Source organism: Ipomoea triloba, chromosome 13 (assembly GCF_003576645.1).
Source record: "Ipomoea triloba cultivar NCNSP0323 chromosome 13, ASM357664v1".
NCBI classification, from domain to species: domain Eukaryota; kingdom Viridiplantae; phylum Streptophyta; class Magnoliopsida; order Solanales; family Convolvulaceae; genus Ipomoea; species Ipomoea triloba.
In genome coordinates, this window is record NC_044928.1 from 10,490,840 (window position 1) to 10,498,840 (window position 8,001).

Below are 8,001 nucleotides of genomic sequence, written 5' to 3' on the forward strand. Positions count from 1 at the left end.
CTAGCTAAGGGAGAAAGAGTACAACCGAAAGCGTAATCATTAAAGACTATTGTATGTAATGCATGTCTATCCTGATATGCAAATCCTAAGTTAGTTCCTAACTCCACTTTTATAACTAAAAATGAACTCTCACTCCTAGAGATTGAAAATTGTTGTCGATGTAAATTGTATAGGACCATTGTATTAAAAAAAAAAAAAAAAAAAAAAAAAAAAAAAAAAAAAAANAAAAAAAAAAAAAAAAAAAAAAAAAAAAAAAAACCTGCACGAAACTTTCGTTTGGGGTTTTGTTCAACCTGTAGTTTGGGGTTGTGTTCAACCTGCACGAGTCTTCGTTTGGGGTTGTGTTCAACCTGCACGAGTCTTCGTTTGGGGTGCGTTCGGCCTGCACGAGTCTTCGTTTGGGGTTGCGTTCAACCTGCACGAGTCTTCGTTTGGGGTGCGTTCGACCTACACGAGTCTTCGTTTGGGGTTGCGTTCGACCTTCACGAGTCTTCGTTTGGGGTTGCATCCGACCTGCACGAATCTTCGTTTGGGGTTTTGTTCAACCTGCACGAATTTTTCGTTTGGGGTTTTGTTCAACCTGCACAGGTTTTTCGTTTGGGGTTTTTTGTTTGACCTGCATGCATATTTGCATTTTTTATCTCAACTTTTTGCAGGAAGTTATCTACTCCATACCCGTAGAAATAAAGTTCTGAAAAGCTCACTGGACAATGGACATGAGAATCACTCGAGATTCAACCGAGAAGAGCTGATCAAGCTGCATAAAACCAAGACAGCCCCCTTTATAGTTTTTAAATGATTACTCCTTTTTGGTTGTACTCTTTTTCCCTTAGCTAGGTTTTTTTCCATAGGGTTTTTCTTAGTCTAAGGTTTTTAACGAGGCAACCAGCGTAAATCACGCCCCTCATGCTCAACTCAGACTTGAGGGGTTCATCACAGACTATTAAGGCATTCAGACCGGGGAGACTTTGCTTGTAACAAGTTGACGACTCTCGCAGATTCAAGAAGTGGGGGACTTGTGATGGGTAAATACCCCTAGGGACTACTGTAGAAATATAATGTGTATAGTCCGTGTAATATAGTACCCCTAAAAAGTCGGGTGTCCCTTAGAAATTGTTAAGGGTCAAATGTAATATTATATTCCTGAAGGGTCAGGTCATATTCCTATATAAAGGACCGACCTTCCCTTGTAATGGCAAGCTGGATCCTCAATCGGAAGGACTCACTGAGCTCCTCCCTTCTCCTTTCCATCTTCTTCTCTCTTCATCACCGGGGAGGAAACAGGCTTTCCTCCCCTCCTTATCCTTGTATGTTCATAGATACAAACCCCATACACTACATTATACACAATCAAACAACACACGTTGTGTAAATCCGTACCCCCGTTTACATTTACACCATCATTCATCTTCCTGCAAAAAGTTGAGATAAAAAATTCAAATATGCATGCAGGTCAAACAAAAAAAACCCCAAACGAAAAATTCGTGCAGGTTGAACAAAACCCCAAACGAAGATTCGTGCAGGTCGGATGCAACCCCAAACGAAGACTCGTGCAGGTCAAACGCAATGGTGTAAATGTAAACAGGGGTACGGATTTACACCACGTGTCTTGTTTGATTGTGTATGATGTAGTGTATGGAGTGTGTATGAATGCAGGGAGAAGGGGAAAGGAAGCCAGGCTTCCTTATTGGAGAAGAAGAGAGAAGAAGATGGAAGGGAGAAGGAAGGAGCTCAGTGAGTCCTTCAGATTGAGGATCCCGCCTGCCAATACAAGGGAAGGTCGGTCCTTTATATAGGAATAGGACCTGACCCTTCAGGAATATAACATTACATTTGACCATTAACAATTTCTAAGGGACACCCGACTTTTTAGGGGTATAATATTACACGGACTATACACATTATATTTCTACAGTAGTCCCTGGGGGTATTTACCCATCACAAGTCCCCCACTTCTTGAATCTGCGAGACTCGTCAGGTTCGATAAGTAAAATGTCCCGAGAGCTTTTCAGAAATTCATCATCCTGCAAAAAATAAGATAAAAATATGCATGTAATGCATGTCTATCCTGATATGCAAATCCTAAGTTAGTTCCTAACTCCACTTCTATAACTAAAAATAAACCCTCACTCTGAGGGATACCTAACGACTTAATGCACAACTTTGGGGTTGTGCGGGCACCAAAAGCCATTGTACTGAGCACGATTTTTTGTGCCAAAGGCATCTTTTTTACCAAGCTGGTACTTTGACGACCACAGGGATCTCATGGCTGAGAAGCGGGATTTAATCATCGCTGAAAAGCGGGATAGATTCATCGCTGAAAAGCGGCCTTGCTAACAACCCTAAACGAAAATTCGTGCAGGTTGAACAAAACCCCAAACGAAAGTTTCGTGCAGGTTGAACAAAACCCCAAACGAAAGTTTCGTGCAGGTTTTTTTTTTTTTAATACAATGGTCCCATACAATTTACATCGGCTACAATTTTCAATCTCTAGCCAAATCTAGGAACATTGTAGTTCTAATTCCGAGTAGCATGTTGAAGCTGGCCTCCTGAATAATTGCTGGAGCATCTTCAATTTCTCAAGCAACATATGCTACTAGGTTCTTGTAAACACTTATCTGATAGAGAACCTGTGAACTTAAAAATTCTAATAATATTGTTAATTATTGACATAATCATTCAAATATAAACAATCAATTAAATAATATATTATAATATATATTTTTTTAAATTATAACGTGGGGGACAAAGTCGCTCACTTTATGCAATTTTCATGGGGTAGCCGTGCTACCCCTAATTTTTTTTTTTTTAAATAATAAAGGGCGTGGGGGACAAAGTCCCCCAAATTCATGAATTACACATGGGGTAGCAGCCATGCTACCCCATAAAATATAATATTTTTTTTTCTTTTTCTATTTGTTTTTTTTTTTGTTTCTTTTTCTCCCCTCTCCACGATTCTTTTCATTCCTTTTCTTCTCTTTTTTTTTTTCATTTCTTCTTTTGTCTTTTTCCTTTTGTATTTTTCTTTCTCTTTTCTTTCTTCACCCATCAGGCACCTCCACTCCATTCTTATATTTTTCTTTTGTCTTTTTCATTTTTTTACTTTTGATTCAACCTTTTCCACCTTTTTTTTTTCTTTCTTTTTATTTTTACTGAAGTTGGTGGGGGACAATCGGCGGTTTGTCCCCCCCTCCTACCAACTTTTTTTTTAATAATAAAATAATACATAATAGTATTACTAACATGAAGAACAATGCTCCAGTTCATCATCTTCAACAAAGCTTCTTCGTCGTTCGTCCGCCGAAGGAGAAGGTTGTCATCGTCGATCTACTGTTGTCTCCCTCTTCGTTCTGTCTGGTCTGTGACTTCTTCGCCGGTGGGGGGAGAGAGAGAGGCGTCGTTGCTGCGGTGGTGAAAACCATGGTGATCATCGTTGTTGAATGGGACGGTGGCGATGCTGCGGCGGGTGGTGGTGAGGTCGGCGGTCTTCGCGGCAGTGGCGTCGGTGGTGGAGAAGTGAGGTTGAGTCGGAGGTGGAGGTCGTCGGCGGCTGTGGCGTCGCTGCTTCTTTTTTCTTCTTCATTTCGCCGGCGGCTTGGAGGGCGTTGACAACGGTGGTGGAGCTTGTTCACGGCGGCGGTAGCGCCGGTCATCGATCGACGGCGGTTGTCCGTTGCTACCATAGTAAGCGGCAGTAGAGAGATGCGGTATAGATTTCCGGTGAAGGTTTCGCGGTGGCGATGGCTTTGATTCGCGATCTGCTATCTGTTGATATTCCTCAATCCTCGTATGTTTAATGATGATATGGTGATTATCATCGTAATGATCATATGATGATTATCGTCATACGAGGTTGTATGTCACGAGGTTGATCGTGGCTTGGTGGTAGAGATTTTAGGTGTTTGGTTAAGAAGGCCAAGGTTCAAATCCCAGTTTGGGTTTGAAAATTTTTTTTTTTGTTTGACGGTGGTGGAGCGCTATACGACCAGATGGTTGCGGAGCGCTGAATTTTCCGGTGAGCCGCGACGGCGGTAGTGAGTTGTGACGGTGATAAGGATAGCGAATACCATCCGGTTAATTAGAGGAACACGGCATTTCGTCGCATTCCCCACAGATGGCGCCAATGATGGTGTAAATGTAAACGGGGGTACGGATTTACACCACGTGTGTTGTTTGATTGTGTATGATGTAGTATATGGGGTTTGTATCTATGAACATAGAAGGATAAGGAGGGGAGGAAAGCCTGTTTCGTCCCCGGTGATGAAGAGAGAAGAAGATGGAAAGGAAAAGGGAGGAGCTCAATGAGTCCTTCCGATTGAGGATCCAGCCTGCCATTACAAGGGAAGGTCGGTCCTTTATATAGGAATAGGGCCTGACCCTTCAGGAATATAATATTACATTTGACCCTTAACAATTTCTAAGGGACACCCGACTTTTTAGGGGTACAATATTACACGGACTATACACATTATATTTCTACAATAGTCCCTGGGGCTATTTACCCATCAGTAATATTATATTCCTGAAGGGTCAGGTCTTATTCCTATATAAAGGACCGACCCTCCCTTGTAATGGCAGGCTGGATCCTCAATCGGAAGGACTCACTGAGCTCCTCCCTTCTCCTTTCCATCTTCTTCTCTCTTCATCACCGGGGAGGAAACAGGCTTTCCTCCCCTCGTTATCCTTCTATGTTCATAGATACAAACCCCATACACTACATCATACACAATCAAACAATAAACGTGCGGGGTAAATCCGTACCCCCGTTTACATTTACACCATCATTGGCGCCGTTTGTGGGGAATGCGACGAAATGCCGTGTTCCTCTAATCAACGGGATGGTGTTCACCACCATCCTCATCACCATTAACAATAACTTCATCAACCAGTTCCATCGGCGTCGCTGACGCATCAACTGCGTCGATTTCTACCCAGCCGGAGTCGTTGCTGCCACCGTTGGAGAGCTCCACCACGCTGCCACTCCGCCAGCGCCGGCTCCCGCTCCGTGCCATCCCCCAGGCCACATCAACCGCCGCTGTCAAGCTTCGTCAGGGAAGGAATCATTCCCGTTGCTGCCACCACGGCCTCCACCAACCTCCTGCACACCATCGTCCGGCGAGTAACCAAAGCCGCAACCACCATCAACAAAAAGAAAAATGAAATGAAGATGATCGAAAGCCGAAAACCCATTGAGAGATCATTAATTCTGGACTGCAGAATACTCGCCGAGACTGATTTTTCGTCTTCACTACGGAGGTTCCGGCCATTTTTTGGGACGTTCAACGCGTCGAAAGTGGCACTCAACGCGTCGAAAGACCTCAAAATGAGGCAAAATACATGCAGGAAGGAGAACAACGTCATATGCACCGCCACCACCACCTCCGGCGACGCAGCAGACCCGACGAGGGCGAGAGCAGTAGCGGCGTCGGCTCCATTTTGCGAAAAAGAAAGAACGGTGGAGAGTTGCGAAGAACGGTGGCCACCATCTTCAAACACCGCCGCCAGCCACCGTCTCCCCCCACCTCCGGCGATCTCTCTCCCTCGCAAAGTCACGGACCAGAATGGAGAAATGTTGAAGATGATGAACAGGAGTTTTGTTTCTTCTTCATATTATTATAATATTATTATGTATTATTATTATTATAATATAATAAAAAAAAAAGAGGCAAAAGTAGCAACAGCCGAAAGCTGCTGCTACTTTGCACAAAGTGGGGGACTTTGTCCCCCACGTTATATTTTTAAGTAAAAAAAAAAAATATATATATATATATATATATATATAATTATATTATAATATTTTATATATTATAATATAATTATAATTGATTATTTATATTTGAATGATTATGTCAATCATTAACAATATTATTAGAATTTTTAAGTTCACAGGTTCTCTATCAAATTGATCAGAATGCTGTGGAGTATTTACGATAACCTAGTAGCATATGTTGCTTGAGAAATTGAAGATGCTCCAGCAATTATTCAGGAGGTCAGCTTCAACATGCTACTCGGAATTAGAACTACAATGTTCCTAGATTTGGCTAGAGATTGAAAATTGTAGCCGATGTAAATCGTATAGGACCATTGTATTAAAAAAAAAAAAAAAAAAAAAAAAAAAAAACCTGCACGAAACTTTTGTTTGGGGTTTTGTTCAACCTGCACGAAACTTTCGTTTGGGGTTTTGTTCAACCTGCACGAATTTTCGTTTGGGGTTGTGTTTAACCTGCACGAGTCTTTGTTTGGGGTTGTGTTCAACCAGCACGAGTCTTCGTTTGGGGTGCGTTCGGCCTGCACGAGTCTTCGTTTGGGGGTGCGTTCGGCCTGCACGAGTCTTTGTTTGGGGTGCGTTCGACCTGCACGAGTCTTCGTTTGGGGTTGCGTTCGACCTGCACGAGTTTTCGTTTGGGGTTGCATCCGACCTGCACAAATCTTCGTTTGGGGTTTTGTTCAACCTGCACGAATTTTTCGTTTGGGGTTTTTTGTTTGACCTGCATGCATATTTGCATTTTTTATCTCAACTTTTTGCAGGAAGCTATCTACTCCATACCCATGGAAATGAAGTTCTGAAAAGCTCACTGGACAATGGACATGAAGAATCACTCGACATTCAACCTAGAAAAGCTGATCAAGTTGCATGAAATATCATCATTAAACATACGAGGATTGAGGAATGTCAATAGATAGCAGATCGCGAATCAAAGCTCACCGCCGCAGCCACATCCTTCACCATCACCGTCAACCGCCGCGAGCACGCAGACTGTCATCACCATCTTTACCGCGGGCGACCATCGATGAGTCAGCTAACCACCGCCGAAGACCGAAGTCGCAACAACCACTGCCGGAGTTCCACCATTGCCACCAACCTCCAGTCGAAATCGCCACCATGACCTCCGCAGCTGCTACATCGTGAGGCTACCGCATGAATTCGACGCGTCGAGAATGGAACTCGACGCGTCGAGCGTCTTTGCTATGTTCGTTTTGGTTGTGCGAAGAAGAAAGAAGAGGAGCTATCGCGCCGCACACCACCACGCCGTCGACCATCTTCCAACGACACCACCACATCGCCGGCCGAGCAGATTGGCGAACCACCACCAGTCCGGTTCAAATCCACTTAGCCCGTCTGCTCTCCGGAGTCCGTCCATGACTTGAGCCTCTACGCCTCCCACTGCTGCCTGAGCCGTCACTATCATCGGTCTCTCTCTCTCGAAAATGGCGGAACCGGTGAGGAGGACGACGAAACAGTGGTAATGGCGTGGGTAAGATGAAGCTAATTTTGGCATATTATTATTGCAATTGTTAAAGATGGCAAGTTGCTGGTGCTTTCACGTGGTGCCCCATTCCATTTACTATTTAATAATATTATTATAATAATTAGAGGTGGCAGAATTTATGGAATGGTTTGGCAGTATGTTAGGCTTGTTAGCTAGAAGTTGGAAAATGGATTGTCTTTAGCTTTTAGCTTTAGCAAAATGAGATTAAGTCATGTATTTTTAATGAAAAAATAGTAGAGTTGTGGTCCCACTTCAATGTAAAAGGAGTGCTGAATTCCTCATGTTCGTAAAGGAAGGTGATAAACGTAGCTGGCCATGGTGAACAATGTCGCGACTGCCTCTCATCAGCTCTGCAAATCAAGACATAGCATGGACAAGAAGGGCAAACGGAAACTCATAATCTTCACCGTCGTAATAGCAGTATCGACGCCGGAGACGTCCGGCCGTCACCGCTGCTCATCATGTTGTCGTTAACCACCGCCAAAGCTCCACCGTTGTTAGTCACTAGCCGGAGCCACCGTCGCACCTTGCCACCGCCGCTCCTCGCTCACCACCGGCCCCTTTCTCTCGGCGAACCAGCTGGCAGCATCTCCACCGCCTTCATCAATATTTTCCTTCACTGATTAGTAGCAGCACCGTCGCCTCCGTCGCACACAGGATTGAGTGCCGGCCGAAGTCCAGATCACTCCATCGCCATCATCTTCATTACATATTTTCTTTATCCCTTTTA